Source organism: Mustela erminea, chromosome 16 (genome assembly GCF_009829155.1).
Source record: "Mustela erminea isolate mMusErm1 chromosome 16, mMusErm1.Pri, whole genome shotgun sequence".
Taxonomy (NCBI): domain Eukaryota; kingdom Metazoa; phylum Chordata; class Mammalia; order Carnivora; family Mustelidae; genus Mustela; species Mustela erminea.
In genome coordinates, this window is record NC_045629.1 from 69,517,697 (window position 1) to 69,543,794 (window position 26,098).

A 26,098-nucleotide genomic window follows, 5' to 3' on the forward strand; every position below is an offset into this window, starting at 1 on the left:
TCTACAGCTCAGTCCTGTTCAGCACCACGCCCCTATATGCCACGCCACGTCCAACCCCACCATGCCCTTGGGTGGCTCTACTCTTTAGGGTATAAACCCACAGTGCTTCAAAGGCAGAGGCTCCCAGCACTGCCCACCCCCTCCCCCACTCCTTGGAGTGACAGATCTGGAGTTGCTGGGAGGTGCTCTTGTTTGTCTGGTTTGGTTTTAACAGAAAGCAAACAGAACAGGGAGAAAGGGTAAGGAACGTGCCTGTCCACGCTGCCTTTTATCAGCACACACATACCGCAAACAAAATCGGTAAAAATAAGGTGGCTCTTGCTACAAATTTGGAATTTCTCCAACCAAATGGTGGGCCGTTGTCTTAGGAGCCAATGCTTTAATAAACCTATTGTTGGGCAAGACCTTTTGAGAACCCCTATTTTAAGGGCAACATTCAGAATTAGGTTCTGAAGGAGACTGGAGAAAAGCGGTCCTTCTGCTTGAGAGTCCATCAGTCTCTCTGTCATAAACAGTACTGAGCGGCTTTGTCACCCTCCCTGGTCCCAAGACTTGGCTCTGACTCTTACCGCTCAAGGGAAAAAATTAGGTCCACTCTCAGTGCACGAGAACTTATCATAGTAAGTGGTTTTTCGGGGCGCTCAGTGGGTGGCTCAGTGGATTGAGCCTCTGCTTTCAGCTCGGGTCATGATCTCAGGGTCCTGGTATCGAGCCAGCATCGGGCTCTCTGCTCAGTGGGGAGCCTGCTCCCCCCAACCCGCCTGCCTCTCTGCCTACTTGTGATCTCTCTCTTTCTCTGTCAAATAAATAAATAAAATCTTCTAAAAAAATTTTTTAAGTGATTTTAAGTATTTTTAAAAATAACATTTGTTGGGGCGCCTGGGTGGCTCAGTGGATTAAGCCGCTGCCTTCGGCTCAGGTCATGATCTCAGTGTCCTGGGATCGAGCCCCGCATCGGGCTCTTTGCTCAGCGGGAGCCTGCTTCCCTCTCTCTCTCAGACTGACTCTCCGCCTACTTGTGATTTCTCTCTCTGTCAAATAAATAAATAAAATCTTTAAAAAAAAAAAAAAATAACATTTGTTGATTCTAATTTGATATTGCGTCAAGTTCTGATGGTGGTTCTCAAGAGGTAGCCCCCAAATTCTCAGCGGTGGCCAGGTGGAGCTGAGGGAGCCAAGTGGAATTAGCTACCAAACAGATGTCATTCCTTCTCTCACACTTCAAGGTGTGATCCGGATCTAAATTTGTGTATGAAGATCTAACTTATTCAAAATGACAAAAGGGCAATGTTCTCTACGTAGGTTCCTTTGAGACCAGTAAGCAGGTCTTTACTTAAAATGGGAGCTATAAAAAGTCCCCATTCCCCCCCCCCCCATGTTTCCTCACGCCTCTCTTCTCCAGGCTGTCAAACCGCCAAGTATAAATATTTACAAACATGAAGAGATCTCGATCTGTCACCAAGGACACCAAAGAGGTCATGACAACTGGAAAATAAAAGTCACCAGCCCAATTTTCATGACCAACTGACGAGAGCAGTTGACGAGAGCAGACCTTTACACTGCCTTGATCTAAATCCTTTTTCTGCCCTGTGGCTGGTACAGAGAGCATAACCACCACCCAGCAGATGTACAATCCGTACCGTTGGTATTCTTGGTATTCGGAGTGTGGTCCCTGGATCTGCAGCCTCAGCCCCTCCCCAGGAAGCTTCAAGGCCATGCAGCATTCCCCGCCCCCCGCCGCCCCCCACACCTGTTGGATCAGAACCTGACTTTTACAAGATGTCAGGTAATGCCTATGCACATTAGAGTCTGACAAGTGCTGTTCTCTGTGAGAACCTTAAATGGGAGCAAATGACTTTTTTAAAAGTCCTAATGAACTTTGTAGTTTTACAGAATAATAAACTCTTGACTGTCGGTGCCCCATCCACTAAAAGGGAACATTACACATTCTTCCCAGGTCTTTACCATCCGGACACCAGTTCCCTCCCCCTCCCTCTTTCTTCCCATAAATAAAACTTCACTTTGGGGTTAAAAAGACAGAAGGAAGGATGAGCCACAGGACAGAGGTGCTCTAGTCCGCTTGGAAAAGAAACTTGCAAGGTGGGAGAAGGGAGGGCGCAAGGGGAACCACCAGGCACGGCTGCCCCCTCCAGACCGCACGCCAGCTAGTCCCAGCAGCACGGCCGTGGTCCCTGAAGTTGAGAAGACTCAGGACATCCTTGCTGCACAGCTCAGCTGTAAATGTCTACGTAAACAGAGAAATGGGCGATGCCCGACATAGCCTAGCCAAATGCCCAAACACCTGTTCCTATAAAATCTCCCATACCTCACCCCACCCCCCACCCCCCACCCCCGCCCAACCAGAGTCCCTGACAATCTTCATCACCGTCGGCTACTCTGAAGAGCAGCTTCCTGCTTATCTCCGAACTGCCGAGCTAAGCTGCCTGAGGAAACAGCGGCTGTTTCGCACTGCAAGATCTGGTGGACAGCACGGGCTCAACCATTGCAGCTGAACGGATGTCCTGAGCAGCCATGGTCTCTGACGCAACTGCCCTATTTTTAGGTGGAATCCAACTTAATTTATGACTCCCCGATTTCCATTTTATTAGATGGGTTAGCACGCTTTCCGCCCGGCTGCTAAACAAAATAAGGAGGAGGGTTACCTGGTCTCAATATTCTCACCCGGGCCAAATAAAACACCCCGCTACATGCACCAGGTATCTGAATGAGTTAAGTCGTTAAGGCTGAAAGACACAAAGGTTAGCAGATCCCTCATCAGGCTCCCCGGGGTTTTAAGCACCCAGCCTCACAGCCTCCGAGAAGGTTCTGGATGTAATCGGCGCTCCGGCCAGATTTCCCTTTCCTTCTTTTCCACCAAACATGTTTTGAGACACCACAAATACTAGGCCAATGTAACAAAGATTATTGACTCGGGGGGCCTGCCTCCCAAAAGTTTTCCGCAGGGCAGCCCCTGGGACACGGTCATTCTGACAGCTAGATTTTAAAATGAACTTACTTATCCACCCAGTCCAACCCGAGGGTCTATTTTGGAAAAGGGAAATGGGGCAGTAACCAGGGCAGGAAACAGAACCAAGGGAGGTTTTGGATGAGGACTCTGAAGTCACCCACAGCTAGTCCGGAGGGAGAGATGTCCAGAGGAGGAGCTGGGGTCTGGGGGTGGGGGTGGGGGGAGTGCAGCTCCAGGAAGGCCCCTCTCCCAGGGGAAGCGGAAAGCAGAGCATGGGGCTCTGTGTGGGCGAGCTGTAGGTGGGCTTGGTATGGGCAGCTGAGCGCTGAACACTTGCAGAAGTGCAGGAGGGAGGGGTCGGGACATTGGCAAACCCCCAGCTGAGGCCCAGCTGCCGTTTCATGCTGTGGCCTGCTGGAAGCAGGTGGTCGGCCATCTCCACGCACATCCTGGCAGGAACGGAGCGTCTGTGTCAAATAATGTGTCATGTGCGGCCCTCAGACTCTTCCGCCAGAGTCGCGTTATTCTGAGGGGTCTTCCAGTCAAAGGGTGACCTGCCCCTAAAAATTACAGCGCTGGTTTTCATGGGGACGTTTCTGATGGATGTACTGGCTCATTCTCTCATTTTGTGCAAACGTTTGCTGAAGCCACGTGGGAACGGGACACCAAGTCAGGCTGAACCTGCCCTCAAAGGCCGTCTGCTCTCAGAGGCGGCTTACACACACGTTAGACGAATGGACGAGGGGAAACAGGCTGGGGAGTTTGGAGGAGGGAGATTAATTCTAGTTAGGAGGCGGACAGAATTTCCCAAATTTTACTGTACATAATAGGAATCACCTGAGAAACGTTCCCTATGGGGTCTGCTCCTTCTCATAAAACTCTGATTTCTGTATCTTTTTAGGGAAAACGTCCCAGACTCCCCTCATGGCATTACCATGTAAGATGGAGAACAGTCTCTGACAATAGATCAAATCAAGACATTAATCAAAATTCTTTTATTGTGTACAAAGCCAAGGAAATTTCAAATTTCTTAAACTACAAAAGGCTTAAAAAGCTTGAACACTGCTGCCCAGCTTTCAGGGTCTTCTTCTTCAATCAGTGGAGAAGAGAGAGTCAAGAGGAAACACAGAAATGTTTGTGATCAAATCCGCTACCCCTGACGGGCCCCACCTAAGAATTTAGTAAGGCTGCTGAGTGGAGCTTCAGAGGAAGTCCAAATCATCCAAAAATAAGCCTGGAATGAGAAGAGTCCCATCTGAAACAGGAAAGGGGATCACACACAGACATTCCACTTCCCAAGTTCCTTTCCTGGCGGAGCCCCGAGCCCTGGGGGACCCGGTCAGGAAACGGGAGGGTCCATGCAGAAAGCAGCACACACCTGGTCCTTAGAGCACTTCTGTTCTCCTGGAGCTCCCAGAGAATCAGAAAGGGCCACAGAGCTAATTACCACCACTCAAGCATGAAGCGGAAATATCCCCACAGGCTTCCCTTTTAATAACCTAGGAGTTTTTAGATCAACACCCATAACAGACCTATTTCCTACCACTGCGGTCAGGACACAGGCGGGTGACAAGGACCTTGAGGCCACAAAAGAAGGGGCAAGGGAAAGAGGAGAATGGTCTTCTTCACCACCAGAACTATTACTTTCATGTTACAAGCAAACGAATGATAAATATCATTTTGGAAATACCGAAACAGCTCCTACAAGGGAAAGAATTTTAATGAACAGAGAAAACCAATCTGAATTCATCAAAAGGTTGAAGGCAAGTACGAACTCTACAGTGTAACAAGAAAAGGACTTCTGGTTTTGAAATGCATCTACGGTAATGAGGCAGGTTAAACAGGTGTTGGCAGGCAGAAGGGCTAGAACACCTGCTTTAATGAAGGTATAAATTTCTAACAAAAGTGTGTCGACAAGCTTCTCCCCGTGCTGTACGAGCACGTGCTATCAGACAATCTTTGCCGTGAGTACTGACTTGCTTCCTGGATTTCTTTTCTACACAGTGTTAAGACCATCATGGTCTAGGGGCGCACGGGTGGATCCGTCGGCTCAGTGTCTGATTCTTATTTCAGCCCAGATTATGATCTCAGGGTCTCAGGATCGAGCCCCGTGTCAGACTCCATGCTCAGGAGGGATCTGCTTGGGATTCTCTCTCTCTCTGCCCATTTCCCCGTTAGTGAGTGCATTCTCACTCTCTCTCTCTCTCTCAAACGTGAATAAATAAATCTTAAAAAAAAAAAAAAAACAGTTACAGTCTAAATGTTTGTAAACTTGGAATCTGCAAATTCTCATCGAGTAGGATTTTGGGGGCCACTTCTTGTCCCCATAACTCCTAATTGTATTAGTGAATAAGAGGAACATAATAAAGAGAGACCGGTATAACGAGCCTACCATAGTCAGCTGACATTTGATGAGCACCCACCATGTGGGAAAGTGCTTTCACACACACTCTGTACCAGCTGGACCCTCCCCAACTCCAGGGCGGGACCCTCCCATTTTACAGATAAGGAAACTGAGTGGTTTCCCTTGGGTCTCCCAGCTGGTAGGTGGGTGAAGCTGGGAGAAGGACGCAGCTCTCTCGCTCCCAGCCCGCTCACCACTCTTCACCCTCTGGCGCATTTCCCACCAAGCCACGGGAGGTGAGGCGGAGAAAGGCAGTCACTCCCGTTTGGCCGAAAGACTATCCTGTCTGATGCGATGGCTGTTTATTTTAAGAAGGCAGAGCAGGAAAGGACTCAGAAATGAAATATACACACCTTAGACAATTGACTTTAAACATTCATTCCCCAATCTTGTGATGAACAGCCAAGGTCTTTTTTTTTTCCCCCCCAAGGTCTTTTCTTTTGAGGATGGATCTGCTGACTGAAGTTCTATGGTCTTTCCAGCAAAAACCACACCCACAAGGTCTCAGGGCAACTTCCTTCAAGGAGGGTTTCGCTAACTTGTAAAGAGAAGAATCCTCCTAGATTTTAACCACCACCATGCCCCTTGTTTATTTATACTGATGCATCTTAGCCACACCTAAAACGACAGGAATTTTTTTTTTTTTAAGATTCATTTATTTATTTTAGAAAGAGAGAAAGAACAAGGGGAGGAATGGATGGAGGGGAGCAAGCAGACTCTGAGCTGAGCCCGACACGGGGCTCAATCCCACAACCCCGAGATCATGACCTAAGCTGCAATCAAGAGTCGGACCCCTAACTGACTGAGCCACCCAAGCACCCCAGGAAAAATTTTTTTTTAACAGTTACTTTTCAAGTCCTTCCAAAACACACAATGTAGTTTTCAGAAAAACAACTTCTCTTCACACTCAGATTTCATCAGTTTACGTAATACTTCGCTCAATTACATAATCACAAAAAGCAAGAGCAAGTGGCAAAAACAAGTTTGGAGGGAAAAAAACACAACTGCCCAGTAAGCACAGCACTCACTGGGAGGGAGCAATCCCAGCCCCCAGAGGCTCCCAGGACAGAGAGCAGCAGTCACAAAGGCCAGCAGGCCCCCTGGAGGCCAGATAAGAGAGCTTTAGCTCTCTTGGGACAAACACCTGGTGAAAGTTTCCATCAGCAAGCAGAGCAATTTCTCATGCAGCAGCATCAAAAATTAAATAAGAATATATAAAAGCTCTCAACCGTGGCCGCGAAACACAGAGCTGCTCAACAAATATGAGTTCTTTCTCTGTCTTACGCACTTTCCTTCCACAGCACCTAGCAACATACTTCAAAGTGGGTGAGGATGGATGGATGGACAGACGGACAGCCCAAGAGACGGATAAATGGCCCGGTGGAGGAACTAAAAACTCTCCAACTTAGTAACTTGTTTGGCTCAAATGGCCCAAACCAATGAATCAAGAAGCTGTGTCCTGAATCAGTTTTCCTACCCCAAGACGAATGAATTCCACTTTTACCAATGAGCATAGAGAGGAGAAAGGAAGACTAGAGACAAGCAGAAGAGAATGAAGAAAGCATCAGTCTTGGATGTTCAAGAAAGGAACCGAGTCACTGAGAGATAAATGCCCCCCCTTCTTTTCAAATGTAGTTATTGAGAAGGAAGCAATATTAGCACGGGTGTCACAAAGAAATGTACAGATGGCTAAATCCAGCATAAAGGTAACTGATTTACCTTCAGTTTTCAATAAACAGCAAGTCTCAAAAATTAAAAAGGAAATCGTTCCCGAAGGACTACCATGTGGTTTGGTTTCAAGTACTTCGCATGTGCTAAATGGCACAGTTAACTGGAAAGATGTTTAAATCCTGAAATGAAGCAGGTGCCGGATACATGCTTTCAGTGACAGAAGGGATATGAATGGAAAAGAGGCAGAAATGGAGAGAAAGGCCCTAAGCATAGCATATCTTAAGTTTTGTTTGTTTTTAAATCAATCACAGCAGATAAAGCACTCACACACTAGGGATTTTTTGTTTACAAAAGCTCCGAGTGCTTAGAAAGCCATAGCTCAAACCTGGGAGGGGGACTCTATACTCTGGGAAGAAAACCACCTCGGTTTTAAACAGGAGCCCAAATCAACTTACCCCTCTCAGTTTCAGCTAATTTCCATCTCCTTTCTGAGAGCCCATCTTTGGTTAAGCGTCTGCCTTAGACTCAGGTCCTGGGATCAAGTTCCACATCATGCTCCCTGCTTAGCAGGGAGTCTGCTTCTCCCTCCGCCTCTCCGCACCCCCGCTCATGCTCTGTCCCTCTCTCTCTCTCTCTCTCAAATAAATAAACAAATAAATCTTTAAAAACAAAACAAAACAAAACAAAACCACGTTTAAGTCTCCAGGCATCTCCTCAGCTAATAACATAAATATTAACTCACCCAATTTGGGAATATGAATCTCTGAGGACAGCCTCACTTCTGTGTTTTAAAAGACAATACAAGGGGCGCCTGGGTGGTTCAGTACCTTCAGCTTCTGCCTTTGGCTCAGGTTGTGATTTCAGGGTCCTAGGATTGAGCCCCACATTGGGCTCTCTGCTCAGCAGGGAGCCTGCTTCCCCCTTTCTCTCTGCCTACTTGTGATCTCTCTGTCAAATAAATAAATAAAATCTTTAAAAAAAATAAAATAAAAGACAATACGAAAACAGTCAATGGCCTGCTGTTGCTCTAAGTCTCAGTTGTTCCATCTGTTACATGGGGATATAGGGGATCCTATTTCGGTTAGCTGTTGTGAGAACCAAGTGCATGCAACGGTGCATTTAGTGAATACATCGTGTACAATAACTCTTTGATCCTGCCATCATTCTCCTGCTCTATATAATTAACAAAAACACCAAGAGAAAGTAAGGCTCTCTGAACAGTAAAATTGGCAGTTGCAAAAAAAAATCCTGGTTAATGCTTCATCTTAATGAGACACCTCACCACCTGGTGGGGGATGAACCATCCAGATCGTTCCGAAAGGAGCGTTTGGCAATGTAGAGTGAAAGCCTGGAAGGCCTGTGCCCTTGACTCAGTGATCGCATCTGAGGATCCTGACCCAGGGATAAAATGAGGCACAGAAATGCTCGCCCCAGCATCATCTGTAACACTGAACGCTGGCAACAAAGTACAGCCAACAGTGGAGAAATGGTGAAATAAAGGGCTGCAGTGCTCACAGGAGTGTTTCTATTCTAACAATGAAACAGTTATTACAATACGATAATTTAAACATTACAATCTATAGGGGCGCCTGGGTGGCTCAGTTGGTTAAACGTCCAACTCTTGATTTTGGCTTAGGTCGTGACCTCAAGGTTGTGAGATCAAGACCCACACCCAGCTCTGCACTCAGCAGGGAGTCAGGCTTGAGATTCTCTCTCTCCCTCTCCCTCCCATTCGTGTGCGTGGGTTCGCGTGCACGTGTGCCACATACTCTCTCTCTCTAAAAACAAACAAACAAAAAAAATCTTTAAAAATTAAAATCTGTAGCCAAGGCTTGGAGACCTCATATGTCATATATAAATATATTTAAATATTATGCATTCACACAATTAAAGTATATCCACAAATGTATATACATACACATGCAAAATATGGAAAGTATTTGCAGAAGTACAAAATATTATGTCGGTATTTCCAGATGGTGAAATTACAGGTAAGTTTTATACACTGTAAAAAGATAAGTGCTCTGTGTTTTGAAATTCTGTAAAAGGAGTTTATTTTAAAAATCGGGGGAAAAAAAGTTTATGAAGTGTGTGTGATGAAGAAAGAAAAAGTATATTAGAGATGCCCCCCAACCCATTTCCATGAAAACGAACGGGAAGCACATCCTTAGTAGTTAATGCTTGAACACACGGAAAGGAACAGAACAGGATCACCTTAGGCCCACAGCTTGAGCTACATTAAGCTTGGGGTCACCTCCTTTAAGACCTGGTCACATGGGTGTCGCTCATTCCCATGTACCATCATTCGTGTGTTGCTGGGTGTGGGGGTTGGGGAGTGGCCGGAGTTTCCCAAACTTCAAACCGCATTTGAATGGGTAGGCAACACACACTTCTATAGCTTTTTGGTGGTTTCCCTGGCAACCTTTTCTGTCTTCTTTTGCCTCAGCTACCTGTGATATAGCCTTGGTCCTATGAAGTCACAGAGATCACTCCCCACTACAGAGTGACCAATCATGGCAGGACGCTCACTCGCTAAGAAATCCGAATGAACAAATCTGTTCACACCAACTTCATCCCACAACGATTTTAAAGAAGCAAATCTTGACACATTCACCATCTGAGTTCCAAACTGTGTGATTTTCCTATGACCAAAATGTAAATTTAGCATCTTCTAAACATAATTAATCTTTCTCACTAAGTGAAAGGAAAAAGGAAATTGCATCCAGCTTTAGCAAAGCAAATCCAGCTTTGCTAAACAGTAGTGTCTAAACACGTACCTGCTGTTTCTACCTCAGGTCCATTGAGCAGCAAGTTGAGGGGCAGGCGGTGGCGGCGGGGGTGGGGGGTGGGGGAGGGGGTCCCAGACCTAATTTTAACAGGTTTATGTCAAACTGGAAACCCTCCCTCCAGGGGTGGTGAGCAAGGCTTTGCCAACTGAACACTACACACAGGATATTATAAAGGAGTCAGCAGATCATTTAAAAACGGGATGGGGTAACTCAAGCCTCCTACTTATGATTCAGTTAACTGCTGGGGGGCTTTAAACATTTTACAGAATTTGTGTCTTCCCACTTAAAGGTATTTTTCTACAAAACAATTTCTGCCAGACTCATTCAACCATAAACATCTATGGGGGACCTAAGCATAGCACAACTTAAAATTTTCCTTTTTTAAAATGAATCACAGCAGATAAAGCTTTCACTTAGAAATCTGGAGATTTCTAAGCTTAACTGCTTAAGAAAACATACCTAAAACCTGGGAAGGGGGCACTATACTCTGGGAAGAAAAACATGGCCCCGTGAGAGGCCTGAGGGACACCTGACCCAGAGACAGTCTCAGGTCAGCGGGTCAAACACATCTTCAGTGGACAGAAGCACACGGGTCTTCCCCACACCCAGGGAGGCTAGTGGGACCATGTCTCTGGGAGCAGCTACACGACGGTATCCCAAGTCGAAAGCACACAGCATTTACCACGACAGGTTATCATTCTGTTGTTGGTGGTTTTTTGTTTTTTTTTTTTTAACTATTTCCCCCAATCTCATTTTCTCCATTAAGACTCAGCATGATTTTCAATTTTCAGCCCAAGCCTTTGACTTAAACTCTTTATCACGAGTGCCCAGAAAGTGAAAATGACCATGTACATTTTACTATTTTGAGCACTCTAAGCTTTTTTCTTTTAAAGATTTATTTTTAGGGGCGCCTGGGTGGCTCAGAGGGTTAAGGCCTCTGCCTTTGGCTCAGGTCATGATCCCAGGGTCCTGGGATGGAGCTCTGTATTGGGCTCTCTCCTTGGCGGGGAGCCTGCTTCTTCATCTCTCTCTCTGCCTGCCTCTCTGCCTACTTGTGATCTCTCTCTGTCGAATAAATAAATAAAATCTTTTTTAAAAAATTTATTTTTAGAGACTGTGTGTGTGTGTGTGTGTGTGTGTGTGTGTGTACATGCACGCGCAAGCTCACGAGCAGGGGCAGAGAGAAAGAGAATCTCAAGCAGGCTCCCTGCTGAGCACAGAGCCCGATGCAGGGCTCGATCCCAGGACCCTGAGATCACAACCTGAGCTGAAACCAAGAGCCGGACGCTTTGCCGACTGGACTACCCAGGCCCCCGAGCACTCTAGGCTTCCAACGAAAAGAGCTCTTCATATTCCTAAACAGGAAAAAACCCTCACACGGGCACCCAGGAGCCCAGCTTCCTCCTCTGCCCTCAGCCCAAGCTGCACCAAAACCCTTCAGTCCTCCTTCAGGGCAGTAAGGCCTCGGACTCTCACCCTGTCTCAAAGCCTGGCGTCCCTTCTGGAGCCGCTCATGCAAATGGGTTCCCACTGCCCCTGCTCCGTGTCTCCCCTTCTCTTCATTTGTCTAGTTAGAAACAAAATGAAGTATTTAAATTATGTGTAATGGACCGTGAGATTGTTAGAAAATTGTACGTAACTCCTATGTTGAAAGCAGCCGGGCCATGCTGACACCTCAGCTTGTCTGGCCTCCTTCAGGAATCCAGGAATCCACTCCTTCTGGGTTTTCTTCTCCTCTTTCTACTGTGACACGGTCAAGGCCAAGCTCCCAAGCTTAATTAATCCACTACCTCGAAGGCTGGGCTACCTCAGTTTGCGTCCACTCCATATTCAACAGCCGAGGGTCTGGGAAAACGTGTCACAAGGAATATGGCTGACATCTAATCAGCATTTCTGTGACATAAATGGAATAAACGATCAGATACAGGAAATCATTCTGCTGTTAAATCCATGCTTTCATTGTTTAGACAACCTGCAAGAAATCCAAGAAAATAGTATGTGGTATCTGGGTGTGACGGGAACAGGGCTGCTCAGCTGCTTTGAAAGAACAAATGCCCCTGAGTTTTAAGCCTTCCATACAGAAGGCAGTCATCAGAAAGCTACCACCCAGCACCCTGAAGGAAAATTTGTATCTCCTGTTTGCACTACATAAACAGGTTGTACAACTTACTGGCTCATAGCTAATAGCTATTTTCCACAGTTTGAATTTAAAAAAAGCCACTGCATCACCACACACATTTTCTTTAAAAAGAGGAAATTTATCTAGATGCTCAAGAACTACCTCAAATAATTTCATATTTCTTCTCTTTTATGTATGTATTATGTTGTTCGTGTCTGGAAATATCGAAATTTAAAATCTTTTATTTAACAGAAGTTGGGGGTGCTTTATTTCATATCAAAGTTTCTGTGTTTAACAGTTTTTACGCTCAGTAAAACAGGTTCTAATATACAAAAAAAGGCTTGTGTGTGTGAGAAATGTTACCACTCCTCCTATCCCCATTTTCGTGTTTTAGCCAATTTCAGAGGGATTAACACAAGTAATTTCTCATTTCTTCATATCATTACAGCCTCCCACACCCTCCCCTCAGACTTAGGATGCAGAAAACAAGAACCACCTTCACCTCAAACAGCAGCCATTCTCAGCTCCTGACCGGGATGTTTCAACACAAAGTAAAAGAGAAAAGGAGAGACTCCCCCTCAGGGGCTGTAGTGAAATGGACATCACAAGGCTGTGAGTTTGCCAGGATGGCAAATACCATTATTTATCGACACCTCTGGACGCCACGTGACATGGGGTGCACACAAGCCTGCCCTCCAGGAGCTTCTACAATCGTCAGCCTCTGTGAGAATCTCCCCATGCAGGAACGGCTCGTGATTCTCCAAAAGTTACCCTGTCTTTTGTGAGCTACCTGCCATCATTCTTCAAAAGGTCTCAGAAGATAATAGAGATAAACAGCAATTTCCATTCAGACTGAACCCTGAATCAGGAGCTGGCAAACTACAGCCATTAGACCAATCGTGGCCCCCGCCTATGGTTGTAAATAAAGTTTTATTGAAATACAACCAGCTCCATCCATTTAGCTGTTTTCTACGGCTGTTTTTGCTGTACAGGACAGGACTGAATAGCTGCCCTAAAGATGCTGGATCTCTCGGGGCACGTGGGTGGCTCAGTGGGTTAATAAGCCTCTGCCTTCGGCTCAGGTCATGATCTCAGGGTTCTGGGATCGAGTCCTGCATCAGACTCTCTGCTTGGCAGGGAACCTGCTTCCTCTTCTCTTTCTCTGCCTACTTGTGATCTCTCTCTCTGTGTCAAATAAATAAATCAATCAATCTTCAAAGTCAAATATTTACTCTGTGGCCTTTCAGGAAAAGTGTGCCCTAAATGGTACCAAGCCCTGAAACCTCTAGGAGGTCCACCGCATTATCAGCAGGAAGCAGCCCTTACCTAAACAATGCCCGCGAGTGGGTGCAGTGGACCGAGGGGGCGGGGGCTCTGAGGCATAGGCTGTGCTTCTTACCAGCTTTTATGACAACCACAAGATTCGGGCATAGTCTCCGGGCCTCTGGCTATACAATTAGGGCGTCGACACCTAGTTCACGAAGCGGTCTTGAGGACTGGACAGGATGACGTATAGAAAAAGCCCCTAGAACTGGACCTGATATTCCTCAAGGTGCAACATTAATGCCAACGACCCACCACTCACCCTTCTCCAGCCATGGCGACCTGAGCACCAAATGTGAATCTACTAAGATACTCATTACGACTCCTCCTGCCCCGATCTCAGAAAGGATCACAGACTCGGAGCAGCAGAACCCAAACAAAGATGCAATGCTCTCTCTTTGTTGAGTCGCAGAAAGTTAAAGGCTCGGGATTTTAAGTTCTTGTGTTTGGGGAAAAATATCATGAAGGGTTTCTGGGTAGAATCTTTCTGTACCAAATTTCAGGCAGCCTCAGAATATGGAAGAGACCCAGAGCTTAGCCACCCAGGGTCGGTCTTTGAACACTATGTGTTTAACCTTATTAAGAGAAAGCAAAGAGCACAGGTATCCCCAGACAGTAACAAAACCACACCACCATGGGCTAGCCAGCACTGTGAGGAGGTGATGTTTTCAAGGGCCGTGAGATCCCACTCCTGTTGCTTCATGCGGGTGTAGAAGGGACTCCAGCAGGAGCACACGGCCAATGACGAGAATCGAGATAATCAGGACAAGGTGGGGGCAGACACCCAATATCACCCAACCATGACAATGTCCTATGCCAGGGGCAGCCACATCTCAGCCTCTCCCCAATCCCCCCGCCCCAACCACTCCACCGCATCGCCTCTGACATTGGCAAACCGAAACCAGACACAGTCTTCAACCACCCCAGGTTTTCCCACCACCACCTTCCCTTCATGTTTCCCTGCTTCGGGGCAACTGATCTTAAATACAAATCCTTTGTGGTGGGCCCCACAGAGTTTAGTATCAGTGTCGAAGCTGGGAAAACCAAGGCTCGGCAAGGAGTTGTGTGCTGGCAGCTAAGGCGCACGATCTGACTTACCACCACTCCATACCCAATCCCAGGCCCCCACAAGTCCTTGGGAGTTAGTACACGTACATCCACCATTATTTAGGGCCTCGATTCAGATTCCAAATCTGCCATCGCCTAGCCATTGACCTTGGGGAGGCCAACTGACCTCTCCTTCTGCCCATCTCTCAGCCCAGGTTCTCATCTGGGAAATGGAAATAACAGTAACCTACTCCATGAGACCTGAATGAGCTAGGACAGCACTTGGCCCAAAGCCGGTGTCCATCAACCGCTGGCTCCTGTTACTCGCTGGGTTGAATCTACCTGACTTCAGTCCCCGTCTTTGGACCACTGTGTGCCCTTCTCATTCACAGAGTCATTCCCCAAACACACATACAGCAATTTTTTTAAAATTATGACCCGAGAAAAGCCACCTCCGAGCATGTCAGTGTTAGAGCCGCAGGGAACAAGAGCCTTTCTCAGAAAGACATCTGGCTTAAGCTGATAACATGCCACAGAGTAAGCTGATAGCGGTGGTCGGTCACGTGCGCAGGCCTACACTGGAAACCGGAGGCTGACATGCCCACTCAAAGAGCATTTCTTCAGTACACTCAGCACATGCGCATCAATGACACTCAACCGCGCTCCCGGCCCCTAGCCACCAACACCATCCCCACGACTTTTCTTTTGGGGGGGGTGGGCATTGACGACTCCAACTGTGAACATGCTACATTAAGAATGTTTCTGCAGAGTTCTGCGCTCTACACAACGGCTGCTGCAGCTTCCCGGTCATGGAAGGGCCGTTCCCAGCAACCACAGACCAGATAAAGAACAATGTGAAAGGCTTCCCAAGAAAAGAAGCTATTTCAGCTGTTGTGGGACAGGACTCTCCTCTGGGTCACAGGATCCCAGCTGACACCCAGCAGGAAAAAAACCCTACTGCAGGAAGAACTTGCTAAATCATTCAAGGGGCTCAGCAACAGGAAAATGCACAGACTCGGGGTCACTCTGACCCCCGGATTAGGGGACCCAGGGACTTCCTGCTCGCTGGGCCTCATTCATTCCGATCTCAGGGCTGCAGCACACTCTGTCCCAGGGGGACAGATCTCCTCTTGGGTTCTCGCCCAGAGCCCCATTCCTCCTCAGGGGCGGGGGTTGGGGGCAGACCCGTTCCTGGTCTGTCAGAGAGCCCTATTCTGTCCATTCCACTTTCCTTAAAGGATTTTCACTCCCCAACTTCAAAATTCAATTCTAAGGTCACCCACTTTGGGCACCCTCTCTGGACTGTTTCCACAGGCTCTGACCACTGTTAAATTCCCCCGTCCACTAGGAATCACAAACTCTGTAATAATTGGATGGGACTCAGGAAACAGCTCTTCCAACTTCTGACCCATACAGGAATTTCTTCTCTACATCTGCACTGTCCAAGAGAAATAGGATGCAACCCACAAAGTAAGCCACAGGAGTAATTTTCAAATTTCTGGGGCCACGTTACCACTAAAAAAACAGGAGGGATTCATTTTCTTAATATGTTCTATTTAACCCAATATAGCTAGACGACTGTTGTTTCAATACAAATCCAACTTACAAATCACTTGATGAGATACTTTAATTCCATTTTTTTACTTCAAGTCCTTTAGAATCCAGAGCGTATTTTCATTCTCTCTTTCTCTTTTAAGTTTTTATTTATTAGAGAGACAGAGCATGCTAGAGAGAGAGAGACCACGAACAGCAGGGAGGGGCAGAGGGAGAAGCAGACTCCCCACTGAGCAGAGAGCCTAAAGCAGGACTCTGGGTTCTTGACCGGAGCTTAACTGACTGAGCCACCCAGGGCCCTCCGTCGTGTATTTTCCACTGAAAAATATATCTCCATGTAGACCAGTCACATTTCAAGTGCCTGACAGCCGTTAAGAGGCCAGTAACCACAGTGTGGGACAGGACGGTTACACCATTGTCTGTGGGTACTCCTACAGAGCAGGGGAGTGTGCTCCTTCTAACAATGCACAGGAAAAACACAATTCCTTCCTACAAAGACAGCACGTTGGTATGTCAGTTAGCAAAGGCTACCACGGGGGAGGAGCTACGGCGTATGCACAGTTCCACATTTCCCTGTTCATTCACTGGAACAGGGACTTAAGAGATCTCACGGTCCAACCTGACAGATGAGAAGACTGCCACTCACAAAATGAATGTGCGTGACCTGAAGTCACACAGACAAGCAACAGCAGGGGGTAGGGGGTCTGCAATCTACATGTCTAGTCTGGGGTTCTTCAAATATTGATACCACACATACACCACTGTCTACTTGGGTACCACTGTTTGCAGCCAATGCATACTTTAAGATTTAAGATGAAGGCAGTTATTGAAGGCAACACAACTCTGCTTTCTACCCAATAAGCCCCAAATTTCTGAGATCTAGGAAATGCAACAGAACCTCACCAATTCTGTCCAGTGTCCGCTTCCCACCCTTAGCTGGGATGTAAGGAAGAGTGTAAGAAAACACAAATGAGGAAGATAATCACAGACATACCAAAGCATGCCTCTTAACGGGGAGTAAAGCACAAAATGTGTAGGATGCCTCTGTCCTAGATATATCCACCCCACCTTCCACCTCTAATGGACACACTTTAAGACAGCGAGCCTTGGGAACCTTACAAAAATGGAGATAACCTACAATGGTTGCTGAAAAGTGCTTCTAGAGAGTGATCTCACAGAGTCTGCTTTCATGAATCTCCCCCTAAAGACCCTGAAGCCTGTGCCTCCCCTCCCCCGCCTGATACCTGTGGTAGGTCACCTGTCACCTCTGCGATCTCATTCACTCTGTGACTTGACTGCAGCAAACTCTACTTGACCCCGTGACGGCCTGAGTTACCCATCCATTTTGGGACAACTGTCAAAAGGAATCCACAGATTAAAACGCCACACATACTCAGTTCTGAGCCCAGACACATGGGGTCGGCCTAACTCTGGAATGCCTGGATGGGACACATGCACTAGGCAGGTGGAGAAGGACTGGGAAAGGAATTCAGAAAAGCAGATCTCATGGGAAAGCCCAGATCAATTCCTTGGCCAACAAGAAAAACCCAGCAATGCTCTGTGAGAGGACAGCTGGTTGGGGCCAGTCCAAAAAGGTATCAGCTCAAAGTTATACCCAAGGGAAATGTGAGGCTTAGTCCACCATCTTGAAACAAAATGGTTGGCTAATAACTTTTCATATACTACATCTTTTGTACGTTTTTATTCATTATAACTGTTGTTGATAGAATATGAGGGGAAAGGATGTATGTGCCAGCTTAAAAAAATATTAAAAAGGCCTATGTAATATTTACTTTGAATAAAAATACCCCTTTTCTTCGTAGGTGATACCACAACTATGACTTTCTTCTGTGAGAATGTTGGGGGAGGTCCAACAGAACCACTAGAAGTAACTTGCACTCAAAGAATGCTAAAAACGTGGACAATCTTAACTCATTCATCCCCTGAGTGCCCACCACAGGATAGCTGTATTGCCTTGGCTGCAGGAAAAGCCCTCTTTCCTATCATGGTCTCAGGCAGAGCAGTGATGTCCCAGGTTATTTGCAGTCTAGATCCTCTGCTGCTAGGCGGATGCTCCCAGAGACATCTCACTGTGAGGGTAACGAGGGGATCCTCGTCACTGACCCGCCAGCTAACAGAGCAGCCTCAACTCCTAAGAAAGGAAGGACAGGCCCGAAGCACTCTTGCAGAGAGTTGCCAGGAAAATCCCGAGGATAAGACTCTTTGCCAAATGAACTCTTAACCTATTTTTAAATGTTTGACCCTCTTCTCCCATCCAGTTTGCATTTTAGAGAGATGGCGTTCTTCGGAAGGAAAAAAACACTGTTTCAAGAAGCATTACAGAAGCAAATGTTCCCATCTACTCTCTCAACCGTCTGTCACTTTTCAAGGTGAAAATAATAGTGTCTAAAATGGAAGGCACATTAATAAATTATACAGCGGGAGAGTTCTTCCCTTCCCATAGATCAGAAGAAATCGCAAATCACAATTCTGAGAAAAACAAGTTTCATAATGTGTAAACATTCAAAGGTTCACGCTAAACCCCGTGGTGTATATTCTTACGTCAAGAATTCTAGGAGTCGAGATACTTCATGATGACCTGGCTCGGTCTTTACTAGCAAGGTGACCTTTGCCAGCTGGGTACCCTTTGAGGTCCCAGTGGCATTTCCAAGAAAGAGAAGGCATAAGTCCCATGACTACTCTGGGATAAGCATAACGTGACCTATTTAGAGATAGGCCCCTGATTTATAATGGTTCAACGTACGATTTTTTGAACTTTACAGTGGTGCAAAAGTGATACACATACATTAGAAAATGTACTCAGAATTCTCAGTGGGGATCTTTCCCCTGCTAACCATATGTGGGACGCTGGAGCTACCGGTCAGCCCCAAGATCACGAAGGTCAACAACCAATACACTGACAGCCATCCTGCGCAGCCATTCTCTTTGTCACCTTCAGTACGATATCCAGTAAATGACATGAAATATGCAACACCTAGTTACAAAACAGGCTTTGTGTTAGATGATTCAGCCCAACTATAGGCTAATGTAAGTGTTCTGGGCATATGGCAGGGGGCGGGGGGGCTATGCTAAGCTAGGATGTTCCGTAGGTTAGGGGTGTGACATGTATTTTTTCCACTCATGGTATTTTCAGCTCATGGTGGGTTTATGGGAACGTAACCCCATCGCAACTCAAGAAGATCTGTATTAGCAAACACAATAACCAATGGGAACAGCTCTTTATGCCTACTTACACTTCTCACGAACCTACACAGTTATCTTTCTGCCCATTTTTGACAAGGATGCCCTGAAGCTCAAATAACTTGCTCAAGGCCACAGAGTTAGAAAGTAACAGAACAGGGCACCAGGCTCTAGTCTTCTAGTGCCCAAACCTCTAACAGTGTAACAAGAGTGCTTAAAGATCAGTCAGGCCCTCTAGCCATCATCGTAGAACCACTTCCCACTGAAGCACTACCCCACCCTCCCTTTCCTGTTCTGTAGCCCATAAAAAGCAGAGTGACACGTGGGTCAGAAAACAATGTGCTTACGAGGCAGGTGTGCTGAGCACAGCCACCCTGTGGCTCAGCCCAGGTGGGGGTTCTTGCCATAGGGGCCAGCAGAGTCCCGCCTGTGTACCAAGCAAGTCCACTGAGCCCTTCCAGGGAAGCGTTTGTTCCCTCAATCACTGCAAATGATTCTACAAGGCAAGTTGTTCGAAGCCAACTCTGTTGGCGACCGTCAGCTGGACACAGAGAATGGCATTTCCGAGTGTCTAGGGCTTTCGACTTCCCTTTGCTGGATATGGAGCTCCATGTGAATTCTCCAGTAGCCGGAAAGCCCCTCCTCACCCCAGCAGAGCACAGAGGGGTCTCCACTGCAGCCTCAAGCCAGTGAAAGCACCCAGAGTCCTTGAAGCCCCACAAAGAACCCCCTTCCACCAGGTGCCGGGACATGCACTAAAGCTTCTGTCTTCAAAGAATTTACCACTGAACTGTACCTGCGGTACAACCCGGAGAGTGCCATGTGCTGTGACAGTGACATCCACATAAATAAAGGAGAAGGGCCAGTTACTGATGAGATTTGGTTAGGAGAGATTTAAGCACATATCAACACATACAATGATAGGACTTTGTATTTGGATTCAAATGAACTAACACAGAAGACATGTGGGTCCGGGGCCCCTGGATGGTTCCGTCAGTTAAGTGTCCAACTCTTGGTTTCAGCTCAGGTCATGAACTCAGGGTCCTGGGATCGAGCCCCACTTTTGGCTGTGCACTGGGTGTGGAGTCTGCTTGAGATTACCTCCTCTGCCTCCCCGTGCCACTTAAAAAAATAAATAAAAATAAAAGACATTTGAGTCAATTGAGGAAAACGGACTACAGACTAACGATGTGAAGAAATGACTGTTAATTTTGCTAGGAGTGATAACAGCATTGTGGTTACAGCCTGTTGTTTTTTTAAAGTCTAATCCGTTAGTGGTTCCTGCTTAAGTGTAGATAGGTAAAGTCACGTGTGCATTTAGCTCTAAGACACCCCAGCACACAAAACAGGAGGGTCGCGCATGTCTAAAAGGAGGCTAGTGGCAAGTTGTTGGGTGTTGACCTGAATAATGGGTAAATGGGGCTCATCAGAGTGTCTGGGTGTCTGGTCTCCTTTTGTGAGTATGTTTAAAAGTTCCCATACTAGGGCACCTGGGTGGCTCAGTTGGTTAAGCATCTGACTTTGGCTCAGGTCATGATCTTGGGATCCTGGGATTGAGCCCCACCTCTGGCTCCCTGCCGAGTGGGGAGTCTATTTCTTTCTCTCCCTTGGCACCTCCCCTCTGCATGTGCTCTTTCTCTCTCTCTCCCTCTAATAAATAAAATCTTTTTAAAAATTTACGATACTAAAAAGTTTTTTTTTAAATAAAGCCAGAAAAATTAGAAGAATCTATTTCCTTCTTCTTGACACATATGTCATTTTAAAGGCAGAGTAAGCTTCAAAAAAAAAAAAAAAAAAAAAAGACATTTAGTCGCAGATGGACTACATGTAAATAGAGGCCAGTTCCCTCCACATGGAGCCAAAGACACAAAGACACAAAGGCTCAGGAGCAACTCTGTGCCAAAGAGAATTCCAGGGTCACCCCAAGCCCAGAGCCCATGCATCATGCACAAAGCAGACAGACACAGCCCTTGCCCCAGTCCAAATTTAACCAGATAAGGGCCTTCAAGTGACACACAGGACCCCTAGGTACCAACCTCCTTGAAGAGGCATGAGACCCTCGGCTCACACATCCACCCCACAGGCAGTTTGGAACCTCATTATGAACCCATTTCAAGTTGTCAAATTACGAGCATTATGAAATGAAGTCATAATGAAATGAAGTGCTACAGACTGAATGCTGTGTCCCCCTGGAAATTCACATACTGAAGCCCTAATCCCCAGGGTGACTGTATCTGGACGGAGGGCCTTTGGGAGGGAAACAGGTCATGAGGGCAGAGTCCCCATGGGGGGAGGGGTTAGTGCCCTTGTAAAAAGAGACACAAGAGAGGTGATTTTTTTCTGCCACGTGAAGACACAGCAAGGAGGTATCGAACTACAGATCAGGAGCACAGCCTCACAAGGAACCCAATCGCCCAGTACCTTGACCTTGGAGGTCCCAGCCTCCAGAACTGTGAGAACGAAATCTGTTGTTAAAGCCACCCCGCCTGTGGTATTTTCGTCACAGAAGCTCACACTGACTCACATACCATCTTGGCCTTATTTCAAATGAATGTGAACAAATCCCAGCAATTCTGAATTTGTCGTCTTGGATGTTAATAATCTACCAGCTTAAAACCCTGACAAACAGTTCCTTTACAAGAACTCAACCCTCCTAAAGAACCTTGATACAACTAGAATCGTGGATGATCAGAGAGGAAACAGGTTGCTATGAAAATTTCCTTTCCGTCCTGCTCAGAACAGTTATTTCTCACGTCAGGGTGGCTGTAAATACGTAAGAGTTGAACAGTAGCAACCTCCACACCGGTCTAGGAGCTCAGACTCTATGGATCTGCCAGCTATAGTTCCTTACTTTTCCCCGTGACTCTTGATGCATTTTAGTGACACACGCCTCCGGAACGACCATATATACACGCACACCTTGACCTGATAGTACCGGGGCTGTTTCTCTTCAAATAAAGGGAAACACAGGGATCACAGCCCATAGATCAGCCCTCTAGGCTTATTCCAGAAAAGCTACCTAAAAATCACATGGAGCCGCTCAGCTCATTTCTCAGGAGATTAAAGGCTGAGAACTATGATTTGGCTCCAGAAGCAAAGAGCCAAACACTTCAACCACACTGTTCCCACTGGCTAAATTATAAAGTCCACAGAAATTCCTGGGAGGAAACAGACAAGGTACAATTGTCACAGGATCAAAGGGGACCATGTGTAAATCACCTGGTCACCTTCTGGGTCCTCTCCCTAAGCAGAGTGATGGAGTGACACTGGGCCACCCCGCTCCCACTGGGATGCCCCCCTGCCTTCTTACAGAAATTTTTCCCAGCCTCTGGATCACATCTTCCCTGGGACTGCCTTCCCAGAGATATTTCTATCTCGACCAAGGCCCTGAAGGGAAGGATTGTGGTTCATGCATCTTCAAATCAGAAGCATCTAGCAAGGCGCCTGGCTCGTGGCGGGCATTCAAAGGCTGGCTGCATAAACAAACAGTGGACGGATGGATGAGTGGAGGACCCATAATCCTGAGGAAAAAACAACATGTACTAAAGTACTGGGAAGACATTAGATAAGGATATTAAATCAACTTCAGAGAGTGAGAATGATCCTGAGCATGGAATTAAATGAGAGTCCCAATAAAATCACTAAACAGAAGTAAATACAGGGATAAAACGTGTTCGGGCAGACGTGGTCATCACAACACTGGGGGACCGTCCATCAGGGACCCACCATTGTGAGAATAACCCTCCTTCTGACTCTCTCTCTGTTAAAATCAGACCTTGTGATCCATTTCCCATGGAAGTTGAGAACCAAAAGCCACAGTATTACAAAGAGTCCGCATCTTCACCTACTCAAAGGTACTGCCCCCCACCCCCCAACACACACATGCGCACGAAATATGGCAGGTGGGGTGGCCATTCTAACCAGTTAGAGCTCAAAACTGAGCAACCGCCTCAGGGATATCCTCAGACTTCAAGGCGGTCTACACAGGTACGTTAAAGAAAAGAACTTTGAAAAGTCCTACACTGGCTTTGGGCTCAACTGTGTGAGACAACAAGGCACTGGGCAGCCTAGAGTCCGGTTTCAAAAAAGCACAATCCTGGGAGCCCTCTGGGATAAGTTGTGCCACGAAAACACAAGCCCTGAAACAGGGCGGGATTTTAGCCAAAATAAAGTCAACAGGGGAACGAGGGGCAAGAAACCAATGACACAAGGTTAAAATTGGAAGGTAATATTATGGTTATTTCGAGAGAAATACACACACACATAGACACACACACACACACACACACACACACACGGTTAGGCCACAAATCAGCAAGGCCTCCCCCACCAAAGCTCAGATCACTATTCCACTCCTCCCACAGAGAAGGAACTTCCTGGGTTAGAGCTTAACCGTCCCCCCACTCACCCACGTACTTGCCTGGACTGAGATGCCTCCCACTCCACAGCAACAAGGAGGCCATGGCTTTGTGAGGAAATCCAAGCAATCCTGCTACTTCCATGAAGGAGGCTCTAAGTGTGTATGGTGTGAATGGAGATGAAATCCCGGGGCGGGGTTGGGGGGGCAGCGCATGCTGATTCAACTCTGGAAGCCCAGAACCCTGCCCTCTGATAGCAAATTCTCCCCCTCGATACTCTGGTTCTCCCACTGTGAAGGCCCCTTTCCCCACCTGGGCCAAAGGGGGAGCGACTGATGCCCTGAAGCCATTTTCAATTGACAAGACACAGAGACAGGGAGGCAAGGACCAGTGAACAGGAAAAACCAGACCCAGAGCGCAGCAAGATGCCCAGGGCAGGAGAACTCAGCTCGCTTGGTCATTACGAAGTTTATCACTCGGAACATTCATCCCTTGAGTAAAGAGCTTCCGTAAGAAAAAATCACTAAGGTCTATGTTTTAAAAACTGAAGTCGATCTGCTTTTTCCAATAGAAAGGGTAATACAGAAGATTTTAAAAAGCCTGGAAAAACCACGACCCAGAAACAACTCCCAAATTACGTTAGTTTATTCCTTCTGGGCTGTGTGTGTGTGTGTGTGTGTGTGTCCTGTAAACCAATGGATATTTGTAAACAGCCCATGCCGCAGAGGCTGATAATTACACTATCTTGACAAAGAGCACGCTTCATGACCCAGTTCCCCAGCGCCCACCAAAGCACGCATTCTTCTGTCTCTTGGACTGATTCAAAAGGAATCTGCACGTGGGAACGGATATGTGACCATCATGCACGAAAAGGCCAAATGAGCAGGTAGTGGGATCCCAGCAAAGCCACAGGCACAGGCACCGCCAGGAGAAAACACAAGCCAGAGCCTTCCCAACCCAGGTGAGGGGCAGCAAGCTTCCTTCCTGCACCCGCCTCTCCCTACACATGTCATCCTTCAAGGATGGGGCTGGGAAACCAAATCAGCACAGCAGCGCCTCATAAAGGGTTTCCCTATTTATCCAAACCGCCAAAGCCACTTTAGCAAAGAGCCTGTTCACAGTTTGCTCATCACACATTTAGAACCTATTATGCTTCTCTGCATTTGTCTCCCCTGCTTAGACTCAGCAAGGCTTGAGTTCTGGGGCTGTCCTTTATTTACTGTCGTGTCCGTGTTGTCTGGCACACAGGAGGTGCTCCAGAAGCGTTTGCGGAGGGAATGGAAGAGGCATTTAAAATGGAAGAGGAAGCCAGCTTCAGCTTCGCTTTACATTAAAGACAAAAGAAAAGGATCGTCCCAGTCTAGTCGGCGGGCTCTGCTCTTTAGTCTCTAGGTCGATGGGAAAGGCAAGGATGGCGTCTTACATCTATTTATGTCACTTGCTACTAATGCTGAACGGTATTCCAGGATACCTCCCGATGGTGTTTGTAAAGACCAGAACCCAACAATGCCTGAGAGTGAAGAGAGGCTGGTCTCCACATTTTCTACGCATCTAACACAAACAGGCACGCCCTCTCCCCCGGGGGCTCCAGAAGCCCCACAGTGATGGTCGCCACCGTGTTCTCCGGCCGGGCCCGAGCAGGTGGATCTCCGAACAGTACTAACTGCCAGGTGTGGCAGGGGACACTAAGAGAGGACACAAGATCTGTTACCAAGAAGCTTTTCCTTCGAATACCATAGTTTTTGGTCTAGAGTCCCCATGAAAATTACCTGTAGATGGAAAGATTTTCCAAAATACTCAGGAGCCAAGCTCTTTCCTGTCTTTCTCAATCACCTCTGAAGGCAGGGTCTGGAACACCTACTTTTCGAATAGCTACCCAAGTGATTCTAACACACAGCTGAGAACCTCTGCCCACACAGAGTAAAATAAAGCCATTGTGACCTTTATAAATACTGGGACATCAGCACAGGAAGAGGAGCGAAGCTGGTACTAATTTTTTTTTTTTTTGTAAGCATCAATGCTTCCCTATACATGAGGGCATTCTGCAGTCAGACGAAGCAGACAGAGATCAAGGGCAACTTCCTAAGGGCCTGAGTGACTGAGAAGTGTGGCCCTGAGCCGTTTCTGATGCAAAGGGCAGCTGTTCACCTTTGGCCAGAGGAGGACCCTGGTTGTCAGGGCCCCGCTCCCACCCTAACCCCCACACTCAGAGTCCTGGTGGTGGGGGCTGTCTGCATGGCCTCGGGCACAGAAACAGGTGGCCTGCGCTGACCTGCTGGCAAGGCCCCAAGTGTGTCTCTTCAGAAAAGGAGCACTTGCACTGCGGCCATAAAATCCCTCTCAGGAACTAGCACATTGTGCTGTTAAGTTTTTCCTTAGGCCACTTGATAAAACCTCATACTAAGTGAACAACACACGTTTGTTGAGGAAATCATAGCCTCAGGTGCCCTTTTGCTCAAGGAGGCTTCCCACAAAGGCTTTAGCAAAGAGCTCTAAGTGAAGCTAAGGACACTTGTCCCCTGGCAGGAAGGAAAATCCCCAGCACCCTGTGTTCACTGGCCTTCTGCAGTTTCCCCCGCCACCTCCACCACCCCCACCCTCACCCCCGCCCACCCACTGCCCCGGAAGCCTCCAGAGCAGGGACCTGGGAGCCTGGCAGGAAAT

At 47.2% G+C, this 26,098-nt stretch overlaps 1 protein-coding gene across 19 annotated transcripts in view; it reads right to left on the reverse strand.

Moving 5' to 3' along the window:
• Positions 1–26,098, reverse strand: part of MTSS1 (MTSS I-BAR domain containing 1) — a 157,754-nt gene that overhangs the window by 67,133 nt on the left and 64,523 nt on the right. The window contains exon 1 of one of the 19 annotated variants that reach the window (XM_032315969.1): positions 14,573–15,873. The exons of the other annotated variants lie outside the window; for them this stretch is intronic. The gene's annotated coding sequence lies outside the window, so the exon portion shown is untranslated. Of the gene's footprint in view, positions 1–14,572; positions 15,874–26,098 lie in introns of those variants that run through there. 19 annotated transcript variants of the gene reach the window in all.